Genomic DNA, 19,818 nt, shown 5'->3' with positions numbered 1-19,818 from the left:
TCTTTCTGAGTTCCGTTTTTTTGGAGGGAAAAATCCGAACTCAACGTGCAAACTCGAACCTATCCGAGCCTGCACATCCCTAGTATAATATGCTAGTCACATGTATATACGTATCCTTGAATGCAACTTTGTTTAAAAAAAAAAAACTAAATGAGAGCATCCTCCCAATAAAGTAACCCCTACAAATTTGAATATTGAAAGTAAAATGCATCCACATGTTGTAAGGGGCATGGAGATATGTATAAATAAGTTAGAGCCTGATTCAGAGGCGCACGCTATTAGCGTGCGCTAGCTCTGAATCATGGCGTCCCTATTTTTTTAACCACCCACAGCTTGTGCGTGCGGCCTGGCGATGGTCGCAATTAACGCGACCATCGGCATTGCGAGGAGACCCTTGTGGTAGAGTCTCAGCACACGCAATGCCAAGTGGACTTCCTGCTCTAATAGAGCAGGAAGTCCACTACTGACATCATGAGTGATGTCAGTAGGGCCGGCCACAAATGGTGGGCGTTCCTTCGGGAACGCCTCAGTTTGTTCAGCCACCCCCCCCCTACCCGCCTACAAAACAGGACGAGCTGTCGATCAACATCAACAGCCGCCCCGTTTTGCTGCAAACTCCGGAGCGAGTGAAGGTCTCACTCACTCCGGGGCTGGCGCATGCGCGATGCGCACTAGGCCACTATCGACCCGCTTGCGAGCGCTATGTGCTCGCGAGCGGGTCTGAATCAGGCCCTAAGGGCCGTCCGTCCGCACAGTGTATTTTCTCTTAGCAAAGACCTTGGGTGACTGCAGTTCTGCTTGGGCCTGTGACCATAAGCTTAATGCACTGGTGCCCCAGTATTCTCAATCGTTAGCGCCCGAACTCACTTTTCTAGAACATCGTAGGAGGAGATTGTTAGCGGTAACTGACCTCCAACGCTTCTCTGATCGCTGTTTCTCACGCGGTTCTGATTGTCGTCTCCATCTTTTATTAAATGGAAACTTGACTACTACTCGTAAAACAGTGAAATACTTCTCTCTATACATTTTGTTCTACAGTGTAAGTCCTGGTTTCGGTTCCCGTTTGGGGTGGCCGCACGCCTTACTTTTGCATCAGCTCGCGTCATTGGATGAACTGTGGAAAAAGTGATGGACGTCCACTCCATGTGGCGCAGACGGGCTTCAGTGAAATGAATGAAATGCTGCGAATCTCATTCAATATATGTGCCAAACTATTTGCAAATTATTCTAATTGCATGTGTTTACAAGTCATATAATATATACTGAAGGTATATGGTTGTACAATGTTTCCAAGTCAAATTATACTCAAAAATATCTGTTTATTTAAGCATCGGATTATCTTTATAGTATACACTGGAAACAAATACAGTATAATACTAGTAATAGAGTCATGTGCATACTCATTTCTTAACAATTAATATTACTCGACCAGTGTTATCTTTGTGATCCTTGATGCAACTTTTATGATTGACTTTATTAGCACTAGTAGAACTTGTATCCCTTTGATCAGCTGATCAGTCTGCTCACAGGTGGGAAATGGGTGTCGGTCAGGGTCAGACTGGTCCACAGGTGTACAGGGGAAATCTTAGTCTTATTCTGACCTAAATCTCTCTGTCATATTACTGTCCTACTTCTTAGCTCCCAAACCACTCCAAGCTACTTGGGCAACATGCCTACTGTTGCCTCTCTCGCTTTCCTCCCTCACAAAACCTTCATTCACGCTTCCTCTCCCAACACTCCACATAGACTGCACTGACCATGGCGGTCAATGGTTTAATCCTTGATTAATGTAAAGGCTTCTACCGGCTTCAGTTTCTGCTGGACCTCCCTGCAGAATTTTACCTGGTTAGCCCTTCAGGCCTCATAAAAATACTACAATCCCTATGTCTAATTATATGTCTACAAGGCACTATCCTATCTTGGTTTCCATCCTTCTTATCAATCAGCTTCTTTGGTGTTCGTGTCTCTGGATCCACATTGCGTCCACTTCCTAACTGTTGGCGAACCACGAAGCATTGTCCTATTCCCTCTCCTCTTCTCTATTTATACTACTTTTCTGGAAAAAAATATTGCACCACTTAAATTTCAGAACCAGCTCTATGTGGATGATACTCAAATGTGTCTAATTTCCTACTGATCTCACACCATTGTTGAACATCTTTCCGCCATTTCATTTTGGTTGTCCTTTCACTACCTCAAACTCGATCTTTGGAAAACTAAGCTACAACTACCAATGAAGACCCCAACAGTTATATAGCACTTTTAAGCCAAGGTCGATTTAAGGACACTACAGTGGTTGTAACAACACATATGCATTCTGGTACAATAACAGTCTCCTCGAAGCCAACCATAAAGCTATGAATGTTCTTTCACCATTACTGCTGCCAAGACAGCGGTCACATTTCACTGTCCCTGTAGATCCACAAGACCTGCAGGGAATGAAAATGATGGAAGATTGTTGATCCTACCAGCCCTCTGTCTTGGTCATGAATCTTCATTCAGTCCAGTGGAAGCCCAGCCCTTCCCCAGGCCTGACATCCAGGCAACATGATCAGAGTCTCTCACCTTTTTCCAGACAACTTTTATCCAGGCTAAGGTTCCCCCACCCCCAGGGCACCACTCCTCTTCTGACTACCCAATTGGAAGACCTGATCTCTCCAGCCTGGATCATGCCTTTCCCTTGTTACCCAGCTAGTTATGGGGTGCGGCCATTTTCTGGCTGCACCCCGTAATTTAAAAAACCCACTAAAGTAACGTCTGAACTTCACACAAAGGGCATTTTCTTCTGAATACACTTATCAATGGTCTTACAAAATTCACGCCCAGGATTGACGCACCCGGACCCTTCTTCTTTACAGTGTTTCCTCTCAACCCCTGGAGATAGATAGATTGGAGAATTTGCCTAAAGCGACCAATCAGCATCTAATTGTCATTGATCTAGCACAGTCTTCAAAATGAAAGAAGCTGATTGGTTGCTATGGGTTACTACTCCCCATTATCTCTCTCCAAGGCTCGATACATGTGAAAAGCGAATTCTTCCAACACCTTTAAGAATGCAAAGTCACTGGTCAGCTGGCCCGAGGGTCAGTGACAAAGTTAATGCCAATGAAGTTAAAAATGTTGAATAGACCATAAAAATGTCCCTTGAGTGCATTCGCCATTAAAAACCAATGTGCGTTTTCCAACGCTTCAATGTTTTTTTTTTAAAAGCTCTCTGTATCTTTCTCAGAAATGTCTCCAAAACACAATTTGGCAACATAAATGAGGAATACGGTGACTTGCGGGTCCATCTACTCTTAGTAGTTTTTGTTGTTGTGTTTTTGTTTTATGTTACATCTAAACAATAGCTGTATGTTTGTCTCCTTCATTCTCCCATTTTTGTAATGTATGAATATTCATAAACGTGTTAGTTATTCTCTTAAAAGATTGTTCCACTGCTAGATACCTTTAGATGGACTCATTATTTTACAAATTATTCATCAAAAGTAGTAATTGTGAAAAAAAAAAAACCAGGCTTTTGCCCCAGGTGGTCCTCAATTATCACATTGGTAGCGGTATACTTATCAGTCGGTCTGCTAATTATATTCAAAAAACACTTGGAGGTGTAAGCGCAAAACTCTTTGGGAAGTTACGTATTCATGATTATATCGTAAAGAATCATAATGGCGAGAATAATAGGAAGGGTGGGGGCGCTTCCAGAAAAAGTGTCGTAACGCTGAGATTTAAGTATCTTCTGTTTCCTCCTCTCTTTAAGGTTCTGCAAATAGCAAATTTGCCAAGATGTCTGCTGAGAAAAGAAGAATCTACATAAGTAACACAGCATTGACTTCACATACAAGATATTAATTTGTTCACTTGGAAGGTGAAATCATACCCTAGATGGATAGGACCACTTGTATTAACATTCATGCTGTAAAAAAAATAAACATTTCTTAAAGTTTTATTTACAACCTACATAATTGTGAGTTGCAGACATATCAAGTATGACTGACAACATAGTAGTCTAAGCCCCTCCCTTCCCTATGCACTACAGCAGACACTGACAGACTATCGGTCTTTTTACTTTGCCGCTCTAAAAATACAATAGGCGGGCACTGATTCAGAGCGAGCCCTCTGAAAGAGCGTCCGGCTCTGAATCAGGCCCTGTGTGTGTGTATACATATATATATATATACACACACACTGTATATATAATATATAAACATATACACTATATATGTATATATACTGTGTGTGTGTGTGTATATATATATATATAATTATATACTGTGTGTATATATGTATGTATAATTATATATATATATATATATATATATATATACTGTGTGTATATATATATATATATATATATTATCATTTATTTATATGGCGCCACAAATGTTCCGCAGCGCCTTACAAAGTACATAAACAAGTTGCATGTATATGTTTGTATATATTCTGTGCGTGGAAATATATATATATAAACTATGTGTGTGTGTATTTGTATATATATATATATATATATATTAGGGGTGTGCACCGGCCACTTTTCGTGTTTTGTGTTTTGGTTTTGGATCTGGATCTTTCTTCGTGTTTTGGATCTGGATTGGTTTTGCCAAAACCACCCTTCCGTGTTTTGGGTTCTGGGTTTTGTGTTTTGGATCTGTATTTTTTTGAAAAAAAGCATAAAAACAGCTAAAATCACAGAATTTGTAGGTTTTTCTGCTCCTATGCTATTATTAACCTAAATAACCTTAATTTCCACTCATTTCCAGTCTATTCTGAATACCTCACACCTCACAATAGTGTTTTTATGTCCAAAAGGTTGCACCGAGGTAGCTGGATGACTATGCTAAGCGACACGAGTGGGCGGCACAAACACGTGACCCATCTAGGCGTGAAACTGCAGTGGCAGACAGGATGGCACTGAAAAACTAGGCCCCAAACTGTACATAATGCAAAGAAAAAAAAGAGGTGCAAGATGGAATTGTCCTTGGGCCCTCCCACCCACCCTTATGTTGTATAAACAGGACATGCACACTTTAACAAACCAATCATTTCAGCGCCAGGGTCTGCCACACAACTGTGGCTGAAATGATTGGTTCGTTTGGGCCCCCACAAAACAAGCTGGCAATTAATCTGTCCCTGCACAAACTGGCTCTACGGAGGCAAGAAGTCGTCCTCATCCTCCTCATCCACAGATTCCTCACCCTCTTCAGTGTTATGTACATCCTCATCCTCACAGAGTATTAATTCGTCCCTGCTGGAACCACAGGTCCCTCTGTACGTTCTGGAGGCTGGTCTCCCTGGAAGAGTTGATCATTCATTTTATGAACATCATCTTCTCCACATTTTGTGGAAGCAACCTCCTACGCCTTTCGCTAACAAGGTTCCCGGCTGCACTAAGCACTCTTTCGGAGTACACACTGGAGGGGGGGCAACTCAGGTAAAATAGAGCCAGTTTGTACAGGGACCTCCAAATTGCTTCTTTTTCCTGCCAGTACAGGTACGGACTGTCTGACATGCCTACTTGGATGCTGTCACCGATGTAATCCTTTAACAGACAGACGCACGCTTGTCGCTGCTGCTTTGAGGATTCAAGTGCGGCTACAGCCCACACAATTCACAAAGACAGAAAAAAAAAAGAATATTTTTATTGTTTGTGGAGCACACTTTGAGGGTTACACCACCCTCTAACAGACAGACGCACGCTTGTCGCTGCTGCTTTGAGGATGCAAGTGCGGCTACAGCCCACACAATTCACAAAGACAGAAAAAAGAAGAAGAATATTTTTATTCTTTGTGTAGCACACTTTGAGGGTGTCACCACCCTTTAACAGACAGAAGCACGCTTGTCGCTGCTGCTTTAAGGATGCAGGTGCGGCTACAGCCCACACATTTCACAAAGACCGAAAAAAAAGAACAATATTTTAATTGTTTGTGTAGCACACTTTGAGGGTGTCACCACCCTTTAACAGACAGACGCACGCTTGTCGCTGCTGCTTTAAGGATGCAGGTGCGGCTACAGCCCACACAATTCACAAAGACAGAAAAAAGAAGAATATTTTTATTGTTTGTGTAGCACACTTTGAGGGTGTCACCACCCTTTAACAGACAGACGCACGCTTGTCGCTGCTGCTTTGAGGATGCAAGTGCGGCTACATCGCACACAAGTCTCAAACACATTAAAAAAATAGTTTTTTATTTTTTGGAGCACTTTGAGAGTTACACCACCCTTTAACAGACAGACGCACGCTTGTCGCTGCTGCTTTAAGGATGCAGGTGCGGCTACAGCCCACACATTTCACAAAGACCGAAAAAAAAGAACAATATTTTAATTGTTTGTGTAGAACACTTTGAGGGTGTCACCACCCTTTAACAGACAGACGCACGCTTGTCGCTGCTGCTTTAAGGATGCAGGTGCGGCTACAGCCCACACAATTCACATAGACAGATAAAAGAAGAAGAATATTTTTATTGTTTGTGTAGCACACTTTGAGGGTGTCACCACCCTTTAACAGACAGACGCACGCTTGTCGCTGCTGCTTTAAGGATGCAGGTGCGGCTACAGCCCACACATTTCACAAAGACCGAAAAAAAAAGAACAATATTTTAATTGTTTGTGTAGCACACTTTGAGGGTGTCACCACCCTTTAACAGACAGACGCACGCTTGTCGCAGCTGCTTTAAGGATGCAGGTGCGGCTACAGCCCACACAATTCACAAAGACAGAAAAAAGAACAATATTTTAATTGTTTGTGTAGCACACTTTGAGGGTGTCACCACCCTTTAACAGACAGACGCACGCTTGTTGCTGCTGCTTTAAGGATGCAGGTGCGGCTACAGCCCACACAATTCACAAAGACAGAAAAAAGAAGAATATTTTTATTGTTTGTGTAGCACACTTTGAGGGTGTCACCACCCTTTAACAGACAGACGCACGCTTGTCGCTGCTGCTTTAAGGATGCAGGTGCGGCTACAGCCCACACATTTCACAAAGACAGAAAAAAAAAGAACAATATTTTAATTGTTTGTGTAGCACACTTTGAGGGTGTCACCACCCTTTAACAGACAGACGCACGCTTGTCGCTGCTGCTTTGAGGATGCAGGTGGAATCTAGACGGGATTTGGAACCGAGGACACACTACCTCCATCAATTGTCTAAATCCCACTGCACTAATGTCGGATACCGGACGCACGTCTAACACCAACATAGCAGTCAAGGCCTCAGTTATACGTTTTGCTTCAGGATGACTGCTGTCGTACTTCATCCTCATCGCTAGGGACTGTTGGAGGGTCAATTGTTTAGTAAAAGTAGTGATGTTCCTACTTCCTCTCTGGGATGATGAACAACTCCCAGCAGCAGCAACAGCACTAGTAGGAAGTGGTTCTTGATCTTTCCCTATTTTATTTTTATCAGAGAAAGTTTGGTCCTCCATTTATGTTATATTGATATATATACGTGCGGCTAAAGCGCACACAAACACAGAAAATATTTTTTTATTTTTGCTGGAGAGTAGTGCACTTTGTGGGTTACACCACCCTTTAAGAAATGAGCCAGCCGGCTCTTTACTTATGGGACACAGGCGCACGCTTGGCGCTGCTCCTTTGTTGATGCACGTGCAGCCACAGTGCACACAAGTCACAAACACAGAAAATATATATTTTTTTGGTTTGGAGTGTACTTTGGGGGTTACAGAACCCTTTAACGGTCAAGCCAGCCGGCCCTTTACTTATGACACAGGCGCACGCTTGGCACTACTTTGTTGATGCACGTGCGGCTACTGCGCACACAATTCACAAACATAGAAAATAATTTTTTTTTTGGTTTGGACTGGAGTGTACTTTCGGGGGTTACAGCACCCTTTAACGGTCAAGCCAGCCGGCCCTTTACTTATGACACAGGCGCACGCTTGGCACTACTTTGTTGATGCACGTGCGGCTACTGCGCACACAATTCACAAACACAGAAAATAAATTTTTTTTTGGTTTGGACTGGAGTGTACTTTGGGGGTTACAGCACCCTTTAACGGTCAAGCCAGCTGGCCCTTTACTTATGACACAGGCGCACGCTTGGTACTACTTTGTTGATGCACATGCGGCTACTGCGCACACAATTCACAAACACAGAAAATAATTTTTTTTTTGGTTTGGACTGGAGTGTACTTTGGGGGTTACAGCACCCTTTAACGGTCAAGCCAGCCGGCCCTTTACTTATGACACAGGCGCACGCTTGGCACTACTTTGTTGATGCACGTGCGGCTACTGCGCACACAATTCACAAACACAGAAAATAATTTTTTTTTTGGTTTGGACTGGAGTGTACTTTCGGGGGTTACAGCACCCTTTAACGGTCAAGCCAGCCGGCCCTTTACTTATGACACAGGCGCACGCTTGGCACTACTTTGTTGATGCACGTGCGGCTACTGCGCACACAATTCACAAACACAGAAAATAAATTTTTTTTTGGTTTGGACTGGAGTGTACTTTGGGGGTTACAGCACCCTTTAACGGTCAAGCCAGCTGGCCCTTTACTTATGACACAGGCGCACGCTTGGCACTACTTTGTTGATGCACATGCGGCTACTGCGCACACAATTCACAAACACAGAAAATAATTTTTTTTTTGGTTTGGACTGGAGTGTACTTTGGGGGTTACAGCACCCTTTAACGGTCAAGCCAGCCGGCCCTTTACTTATGACACAGGCGCACGCTTGGCACTACTTTGTTGATGCACGTGCGGCTACTGCGCACACAATTCACAAACACAGAAAATAATTTTTTTTTTGGTTTGGACTGGAGTGTACTTTCGGGGGTTACAGCACCCTTAACGGTCAAGCCAGCCGGCCCTTTACTTATGACACAGGCGCACGCTTGGCACTACTTTGTTGATGCACGTGCGGCTACTGCGCACACAATTCACAAACACAGAAAATAATTTTTTTTTTGGTTTGGACTGGAGTGTACTTTCGGGGGTTACAGCACCCTTAACGGTCAAGCCAGCCGGCCCTTTACTTATGACACAGGCGCACGCTTGGCACTACTTTGTTGATGCACGTGCGGATACTGCGCACACAATTCACAAACACAGAAAATAATTTTTTTTTTGGTTTGGACTGGAGTGTACTTTCGGGGGTTACAGCACCCTTAACGGTCAAGCCAGCCGGCCCTTTACTTATGACACAGGCGCACGCTTGGCACTACTTTGTTGATGCACGTGCGGCTACTGCGCACACAATTCACAAACACAGAAAATTATTTTTTTTTGGTTTGGACTGGAGTGTACTTTCGGGGGTTACAGCACCCTTTAACGGTCAAGCCAGCCGGCCCTTTACTTATGACACAGGCGCACGCTTGGCACTACTTTGTTGATGCACGTGCGGCTACTGCGCACACAATTCACAAACACAGAAAATATATTATTTTTTTAGCACTTGGGGGGAGCACCCCTGATGGACAGAGCACCCCCTGGACAACACTACAGCACCTCTTTAGGACTGGGACACTGCACAGGACTTTGGAGTGGACACAGCCCCTATGGAGAACTGACTGCACAACACAGTCCAGCCAGCCCCTATGGACTTTGAAGTAGTGGACACAGCCCCTATTAACAACAGCAGCACAGCACAACACAGCCAGCCCCTATGGACTTTGAAGTAGTGGACAACAGCAGCACTACACTACACTACACTACACAGCCCTAACTCCCACCCTCCCTCTTCACTGTCCACAGCCGAGTGAGAAAATGGCGCCGACGTGGGTACCTTATATAAGATCCAAAACCCGCGAGACTCGGAAGGCGGGATGATGACGTTTTGCCTCGATTTCAGATCCGAGTCAGGCGGGAAAAGTCGAGCCTGATTCGGATCGGACTCGGATCGGGGGGGCTCGGGGGGGTTCGGATTTCAGAAATCCGAACCCGCTCACCCCTAATATATATATATATTAGGGGTGTGCACCGGCCACTTTTCGTGTTTTGTGTTTTGGTTTTGGATCTGGATCTTTCTTCGTGTTTTGGATCTGGATTGGTTTTGCCAAAACCACCCTTCCGTGTTTTGGGTTCTGGGTTTTGTGTTTTGGATCTGTATTTTTTTTAAAAAAAGCATAAAAACAGCTAAAATCACAGAATTTGTAGGTTTTTCTGCTCCTATGCTATTATTAACCTCAATAATCTTAATTTCCACTCATTTCCAGTCTATTCTGAACACCTCACACCTCACAATAGTGTTTTTATGTCCAAAAGGTTGCACCGAGGTAGCTGGATGACTATGCTAAGCGACACGAGTGGGCGGCACAAAGACGTGACCCATCTAGGAGTGACACTGCAGTGGCAGACAGGATGGCAGTTAGAAAAACTAGGCCCCAAACTGTACATAATGCAAAGAAAAAAAAGAGGTGCAAGATGGAATTGTCCTTGGGCCCTCCCACCCACCCTTATGTTGTATAAACAGGACATGCACACTTTAACAAATCAATCATTTCAGCGCCAGGGTCTGCCACACAACTGTGGCTGAAATGATTGGTTCGTTTGGGCCCCCACAAAACAAGCTGGCAATTAATGTGTCCCTGCACAAACTGGCTCTACGGAGGCAAGATGTCATCCTCATCCTCCTCATCCACCGATTCCTCACCCTCTTCAGTGTGTACATCCTCATCCTCACAAAGTATTAACTCGTCCCCACTTGAATCCACCACCACAGGTCCCTCTGTACCTTCTGGAGGCTGGTCTCCCTGGAAGAGCTGATAATTCATTTTGATGAACATCATCTTCTCCACATTCTGTGGAAGCAACCTCCTACGCCTTTCGCTGACAAGGTTCCCGGCTGCACTAAACACTCTTTCGGAGTACACACTGGAGGGGAGGCAACTCAGGTAAAATAGAGCCAGTTTGTACAGGGGCCTCCAAATTGCCTCTTTTTCCTGCCAGTACAGGTATGGACTGTCTGACATGCCTACTTGGATGCTGTCACCGATGTAATCCTCCACCATTCTGTCAATGGTGACAGTATCATATGCAGTGACAGTAGACATGTCAGAAATTGTTGCCAGGTCCTTCAGTCCGGACCAGATGTCCAAACTTGGTCCTGCCTGCCCTGCATCACCGCCAGCGGGTTGCTTAGGATACCTACGTTTTTTCCTGGCAGCCCCAGTTGCGGGAGAAAATGAAGAAGGAGCCGTTGACGTGTCACGTTCCGCTTCAGCTGACAGTGTGTTCACCAGCAGGTCTTTGCACCTCTGCAGGCTTGTGTCGGCCGGAAAGAGAGACACCACATAGGCTTTAAACCTAGGATCAAGCACGGTGGCCAAAATGTAGTGGTCTGATTTCAACAGATTGACCACCCTGGAATCCTGGCAAAGCGAATGAAGGGCTTCATCCACAAGTCCCACATGCTGAGCGGAATCGCACCGTCTTAGCTCCTCCTTCACTTTCTCCAGCTGCTTCTGCAAAAGCCTGATGAGGGGAATGACCTGACTCAAGCTGGCTGTGTCTGAACTGACTTCACGTGTGGCAAGTTCGAAGGGCTGGAGAACCTTGCACAACACGGAAATCATTCTCCACTGCGCTTGAGTCAGGTGCATACCCCCTCCTTTGCCTATGTCATAGGTGGATGTATAGGCTTGTATGGCCTTTTGCTGCTCCTCCATCCTCTGAAGCATATAGAGGGTTGAGTTCCACCGCGTCACAACCTCTTGCTTCAGGTGATGGCAGGGCAGGTTCAAGAGTGTTTGCTGGCGCTCCAGTCTTCGGCACGCAGTCGCTGAATGGCGAAAGTGGCCAGAAATTTTTCGGGCCACCCAAAGCGTCTCCTGCACGCCCCTGTCGCTTTTCAGAAAATTCTGCACCACCAAGTTTATTGTGTGAGCAAAACATGGGACGTGCTGGAATTTGCCCAGATGTAATGCCTGCACAATATTGGTGGCGTTGTCAGATATCACAATTCCCCAGGAGAGTCTAAGTGGGGTAAGCCACTGGGCGATGATTTCCCTCAGTTTCTCTAAGAGGTTGTCGGCGGTGTGCCTCTTACTGAAACCGGTGATACACAGCATAGCCTGCCTTGTAACGAGCTGGCGTTTCTGAGATACTGCTACTGGTGACGCTGCTGCTGTTGCTGCGTAAGGTGATACATCTACCCAGTGGGCTGTCACAGTCATATAGTCCTTAGTCTGCCCTGTTCCACTTGTCCACATGTCCGTGGTTAAGTGGACATTGTGTACAATGGCATTTTTCAGGACACTGAGGACACTTTTTCTGACGTTTCTGTACAGTCTCGGTATCGCCTGCCTAGTGAAGTGGAATCTAGACGGGATTTGGAACCGGGGACACACTACCTCCATCAATTGTCTAAATCCCACTGCACTAATGGCGGATACCGGACGCACGTCTAACACCAACATAGCAGTCAAGGCCTGAGTTATACGTTTTGCTTCAGGATGACTGCTGTCGTACTTCATCCTCCTCGCTAAGGACTGTTGGAGGGTCAATTGTTTAGTAAAAGTAGTGGTGTTCCTACTTCCTCTCTGGGATGATGAACGACTCCCAGCAGCAGCAACAGCAGCAGCGGCAGCAGTAGGCGTAGCAATGCAGGATCCTCCGGAGGAATACCGGATAGGAGAGTCAGTCATGCCAGTGACATGGCCTGCAGGACTACTTCCGATCCTGACTAAGGAGGAAATTGACGAGGAGGGAGTTGACGGTGTGGTTTGCAGGCGCTTGGATACAACAGGACAACGGGATTTAGGTGTCCCTGGACTGCTTACGGTCTTAGCCAAAGTTTCTGAACTTGACAGTAACTTTTTATGAACGCGCTGCAGGTGCCGTATAAGGGAGGATGTTCCTAGGTGGTTGACGTCCCTACCCCTACTTATTTCACCTTTACATATGGTACATATGGCAAGACAGTTGTTGTCCGGAATTGGATAGAAATATTGCCAGATTAAAGAGGTGGAATGTTTGGTCTTCTGCCCAGGCATGACCGTGATGGGCTTTTTCATCCCACGGACAACAACTGTCTCCCCCAGACCCTGATTTAAACAAACCACATCACCATCAGAATCCTCCTCGCCAACTTCCTCCTCAGCGCCAGCTACACCAGTATCCTCATCCTGTTGTACTTCAACAGTGACATCTTCAATTTGCATATCAGCAAGTGGACTGTGGGTGCTCCTTTCAGCACTTGCAGGGGGCGTGCAAATGGTGGAAAGAGCCACCTCTTCCCGTCCAGTGCTGGGAAGGTCAGGCATCGCAACCACCACCACACTTGGACTCTCCTTGGGGATTTGTGATATCTTCTTAGAAAGCACAGTTCTTCGCTGTGCTTTTGCCAGCTTAACTCTTTTGATTTTTTTAGTGGGAGGAGGGCTTCCATCGTCATGTGAAGCTGAACCACTAGTCATGAACATACGAGGGATTGACCTTAGCCGTTCCTTGCCACTCCGTGTCGTAAATGGCATATTGGCAAGTTTACGTTTCTCTTCAGCTGATTTAAATGTCTTTTTCAAGGTCATTTTCCTGAACTTTACCATTTGGGATTGTATGTGCCCTCTACTATGACATTGGGCATCGGCCTTGGCAGACGACGTTGATGGCATTTTATTGTCTATGTCATGACTAGTGGCAGCAGCTTCAGCACTAGGAGGAAGTGGTTCTTGATCTTTCTCTATTTTATTTTTATCGGAGAAAGTTTGGTCCTCCATTTATGTTATATCAATTTGATATATACGTGCGGCTAAATATAGAAAATAATTTTTTTTTTGGTTTGGACTGGAGTGTACTTTCGGGGGTTACAGCACCCTTAACGGTCAAGCCAGCCGGCCCTTTACTTATGACACAGGCGCACGCTTGGCACTACTTTGTTGATGCACGTGCGGCTACTGCGCACACAATTCACAAACACAGAAAATAATTTTTTGTTTGGTTTGGACTGGAGTGTACTTTCGGGGGTTACAGCACCCTTTAACGGTCAAGCCAGCCGGCCCTTTACTTATGACACAGGCGCACGCTTGGCACTACTTTGTTGATGCACGTGCGGCTACTGCGCACACAATTCACAAACACAGAAAATAATTTTTTTTTTGGTTTGGACTGGAGTGTACTTTCGGGGGTTACAGCACCCTTAACGGTCAAGCCAGCCGGCCCATTACTTATGACACAGGCGCACGCTTGGCACTACTTTGTTGATGCACGTGCGGCTACTGCGCACACAATTCACAAACACAGAAAATTATTTTTTTTTTGGTTTGGACTGGAGTGTACTTTGGGGGTTACAGCACCCTTTAACGGTCAAGCCAGCCGGCCCTTTACTTATGACACAGGCGCACGCTTGGCACTACTTTGTTGATGCACGTGCGGCTACTGCGCACACAATTCACAAACACAGAAAATAATTTTTTTTTAGTTTGGACTGGAGTGTACTTTCGGGGGTTACAGCACCCTTAATCGTCAAGCCAGCCGGCCCTTTACTTATGACACAGGCGCACGCTTGGCACTACTTTGTTGATGCACGTGCGGCTACTGCGCACACAATTCACAAACACAGAAAATAATTTTTTTTTTGGTTTGGACTGGAGTGTACTTTCGGGGGTTACAGCACCCTTAACGGTCAAGCCAGCCGGCCCTTTACTTATGACACAGGCGCACGCTTGGCACTACTTTGTTGATGCACGTGCGGCTACTGCGCACACAATTCACAAACACAGAAAATTATTTTTTTTTGGTTTGGACTGGAGTGTACTTTCGGGGGTTACAGCACCCTTTAACGGTCAAGCCAGCCGGCCCTTTACTTATGACACAGGCGCACGCTTGGCACTACTTTGTTGATGCACGTGCGGCTACTGCGCACACAATTCACAAACACAGAAAATATATTATTTTTTTAGCACTTGGGGGGAGCACCCCTGATGGACAGAGCACCCCCTGGACAACACTACAGCACCTCTTTAGGACTGGGACACTGCACAGGACTTTGGAGTGGACACAGCCCCTATGGAGAACTGACTGCACAACACAGTCCAGCCAGCCCCTATGGACTTTGAAGTAGTGGACACAGCCCCTATTAACAACAGCAGCACAGCACAACACAGCCAGCCCCTATGGACTTTGAAGTAGTGGACAACAGCAGCACTACACTACACTACACTACACAGCCCTAACTCCCACCCTCCCTCTTCACTGTCCACAGCCGAGTGAGAAAATGGCGCCGACGTGGGTACCTTATATAAGATCCAAAACCCGCGAGACTCGGAAGGCGGGATGATGACGTTTTGCCTCGATTTCAGATCCGAGTCAGGCGGGAAAAGTCGAGCCTGATTCGGATCGGACTCGGATCGGGGGGGCTCGGGGGGGTTCGGATTTCAGAAATCCGAACCCGCTCACCCCTAATATATATATATATTAGGGGTGTGCACCGGCCACTTTTCGTGTTTTGTGTTTTGGTTTTGGATCTGGATCTTTCTTCGTGTTTTGGATCTGGATTGGTTTTGCCAAAACCACCCTTCCGTGTTTTGGGTTCTGGGTTTTGTGTTTTGGATCTGTATTTTTTTTAAAAAAAGCATAAAAACAGCTAAAATCACAGAATTTGTAGGTTTTTCTGCTCCTATGCTATTATTAACCTCAATAATCTTAATTTCCACTCATTTCCAGTCTATTCTGAACACCTCACACCTCACAATAGTGTTTTTATGTCCAAAAGGTTGCACCGAGGTAGCTGGATGACTATGCTAAGCGACACGAGTGGGCGGCACAAAGACGTGACCCATCTAGGAGTGACACTGCAGTGGCAGACAGGATGGCAGTTAGAAAAACTAGGCCCCAAACTGTACATAATGCAAAGAAAAAAAAGAGGTGCAAGATGGAATTGTCCTTGGGCCCTCCCACCCACCCTTATGTTGTATAAACAGGACATGCACACTTTAACAAATCAATCATTTCAGCGCCAGAGTCTGCCACACAACTGTGGCTGAAATGATTGGTTCGTTTGGGCCCCCACAAAACAAGCTGGCAATTAATGTGTCCCTGCACAAACTGGCTCTACGGAGGCAAGATGTCATCCTCATCCTCCTCATCCACCGATTCCTCACCCTCTTCAGTGTGTACATCCTCATCCTCACAAAGTATTAACTCGTCCCCACTTGAATCCACCACCACAGGTCCCTCTGTACCTTCTGGAGGCTGGTCTCCCTGGAAGAGCTGATAATTCATTTTGATGAACATCATCTTCTCCACATTCTGTGGAAGCAACCTCCTACGCCTTTCGCTGACAAGGTTCCCGGCTGCACTAAACACTCTTTCGGAGTACACACTGGAGGGGAGGCAACTCAGGTAAAATAGAGCCAGTTTGTACAGGGGCCTCCAAATTGCCTCTTTTTCCTGCCAGTACAGGTATGGACTGTCTGACATGCCTACTTGGATGCTGTCACCGATGTAATCCTCCACCATTCTGTCAATGGTGACAGTATCATATGCAGTGACAGTAGACATGTCAGAAATTGTTGCCAGGTCCTTCAGTCCGGACCAGATGTCCAAACTTGGTCCTGCCTGCCCTGCATCACCGCCAGCGGGTTGCTTAGGATACCTACGTTTTTTCCTGGCAGCCCCAGTTGCGGGAGAAAATGAAGAAGGAGCCGTTGACGTGTCACGTTCCGCTTCAGCTGACAGTGTGTTCACCAGCAGGTCTTTGCACCTCTGCAGGCTTGTGTCGGCCGGAAAGAGAGACACCACATAGGCTTTAAACCTAGGATCAAGCACGGTGGCCAAAATGTAGTGGTCTGATTTCAACAGATTGACCACCCTGGAATCCTGGCAAAGCGAATGAAGGGCTTCATCCACAAGTCCCACATGCTGAGCGGAATCGCACCGTCTTAGCTCCTCCTTCACTTTCTCCAGCTGCTTCTGCAAAAGCCTGATGAGGGGAATGACCTGACTCAAGCTGGCTGTGTCTGAACTGACTTCACGTGTGGCAAGTTCGAAGGGCTGGAGAACCTTGCACAACACGGAAATCATTCTCCACTGCGCTTGAGTCAGGTGCATACCCCCTCCTTTGCCTATGTCATAGGTGGATGTATAGGCTTGTATGGCCTTTTGCTGCTCCTCCATCCTCTGAAGCATATAGAGGGTTGAGTTCCACCGCGTCACAACCTCTTGCTTCAGGTGATGGCAGGGCAGGTTCAAGAGTGTTTGCTGGCGCTCCAGTCTTCGGCACGCAGTCGCTGAATGGCGAAAGTGGCCAGAAATTTTTCGGGCCACCCAAAGCGTCTCCTGCACGCCCCTGTCGCTTTTCAGAAAATTCTGCACCACCAAGTTTATTGTGTGAGCAAAACATGGGACGTGCTGGAATTTGCCCAGATGTAATGCCTGCACAATATTGGTGGCGTTGTCAGATATCACAATTCCCCAGGAGAGTCTAAGTGGGGTAAGCCACTGGGCGATGATTTCCCTCAGTTTCTCTAAGAGGTTGTCGGCGGTGTGCCTCTTACTGAAACCGGTGATACACAGCATAGCCTGCCTTGTAACGAGCTGGCGTTTCTGAGATACTGCTACTGGTGACGCTGCTGCTGTTGCTGCGTAAGGTGATACATCTACCCAGTGGGCTGTCACAGTCATATAGTCCTTAGTCTGCCCTGTTCCACTTGTCCACATGTCCGTGGTTAAGTGGACATTGTGTACAATGGCATTTTTCAGGACACTGAGGACACTTTTTCTGACGTTTCTGTACAGTCTCGGTATCGCCTGCCTAGTGAAGTGGAATCTAGACGGGATTTGGAACCGGGGACACACTACCTCCATCAATTGTCTAAATCCCACTGCACTAATGGCGGATACCGGACGCACGTCTAACACCAACATAGCAGTCAAGGCCTGAGTTATACGTTTTGCTTCAGGATGACTGCTGTCGTACTTCATCCTCCTCGCTAAGGACTGTTGGAGGGTCAATTGTTTAGTAAAAGTAGTGGTGTTCCTACTTCCTCTCTGGGATGATGAACGACTCCCAGCAGCAGCAACAGCAGCAGCGGCAGCAGTAGGCGTAGCAATGCAGGATCCTCCGGAGGAATCCCGGATAGGAGAGTCAGTCATGCCAGTGACATGGCCTGCAGGACTACTTCCGATCCTGACTAAGGAGGAAATTGACGAGGAGGGAGTTGACGGTGTGGTTTGCAGGCGCTTGGATACAACAGGACAACGGGATTTAGGTGTCCCTGGACTGCTTACGGTCTTAGCCAAAGTTTCTGAACTTGACAGTAACTTTTTATGAACGCGCTGCAGGTGCCGTATAAGGGAGGATGTTCCTAGGTGGTTGACGTCCCTACCCCTACTTATTTCACCTTTACATATGGTACATATGGCAAGACAGTTGTTGTCCGGAATTGGATAGAAATATTGCCAGACCAAAGAGGTGGAATGTTTGGTCTTCTGCCCAGGCATGACCGTGATGGGCTTTTTCATCCCACGGACAACAACTGTCTCCCCCAGACCCTGATTTAAACAAACCACATCACCATCAGAATCCTCCTCGCCAACTTCCTCCTCAGCGCCAGCTACACCAGTATCCTCATCCTGTTGTACTTCAACAGTGACATCTTCAATTTGCATATCAGCAAGTGGACTGTGGGTGCTCCTTTCAGCACTTGCAGGGGGCGTGCAAATGGTGGAAAGAGCCACCTCTTCCCGTCCAGTGCTGGGAAGGTCAGGCATCGCAACCACCACCACACTTGGACTCTCCTTGGGGATTTGTGATATCTTCTTAGAAAGCACAGTTCTTCGCTGTGCTTTTGCCAGCTTAACTCTTTTGATTTTTTTAGTGGGAGGAGGGCTTCCATCGTCATGTGAAGCTGAACCACTAGTCATGAACATACGAGGGATTGACCTTAGCCGTTCCTTGCCACTCCGTGTCGTAAATGGCATATTGGCAAGTTTACGTTTCTCTTCAGCTGATTTAAATGTCTTTTTCAAGGTCATTTTCCTGAACTTTACCATTTGGGATTGTATGTGCCCTCTACTATGACATTGGGCATCGGCCTTGGCAGACGACGTTGATGGCATTTTATTGTCTATGTCATGACTAGTGGCAGCAGCTTCAGCACTAGGAGGAAGTGGTTCTTGATCTTTCTCTATTTTATTTTTATCGGAGAAAGTTTGGTCCTCCATTTATGTTATATCAATTTGATATATACGTGCGGCTAAATATAGAAAATAATTTTTTTTTTGGTTTGGACTGGAGTGTACTTTCGGGGGTTACAGCACCCTTAACGGTCAAGCCAGCCGGCCCTTTACTTATGACACAGGCGCACGCTTGGCACTACTTTGTTGATGCACGTGCGGCTACTGCGCACACAATTCACAAACACAGAAAATTATTTTTTTTTTGGTTTGGACTGGAGTGTACTTTCGGGGGTTACAGCACCCTTTAACGGTCAAGCCAGCCGGCCCTTTACTTATGACACAGGCGCACGCTTGGCACTACTTTGTTGATGCACGTGCGGCTACTGCGCACACAATTCACAAACACAGAAAATAATTTTTTTTTTGGTTTGGACTGGAGTGTACTTTCGGGGGTTACAGCACCCTTAACGGTCAAGCCAGCCGGCCCATTACTTATGACACAGGCGCACGCTTGGCACTACTTTGTTGATGCACGTGCGGCTACTGCGCACACAATTCACAAACACAGAAAATTATTTTTTTTTTGGTTTGGACTGGAGTGTACTTTGGGGGTTACAGCACCCTTTAACGGTCAAGCCAGCCGGCCCTTTACTTATGACACAGGCGCACGCTTGGCACTACTTTGTTGATGCACGTGCGGCTACTGCGCACACAATTCACAAACACAGAAAATAATTTTTTTTT

Source organism: Taudactylus pleione, unplaced genomic scaffold (assembly GCF_031769625.1).
Source record: "Taudactylus pleione unplaced genomic scaffold, aTauple2 ptg000537l, whole genome shotgun sequence".
Classification (NCBI taxonomy): Eukaryota; Metazoa; Chordata; class Amphibia; order Anura; family Myobatrachidae; genus Taudactylus; species Taudactylus pleione.
The sequence above is the reverse complement of the archived record's forward strand: the minus strand, read 5'-3'. Positions refer to the sequence as shown.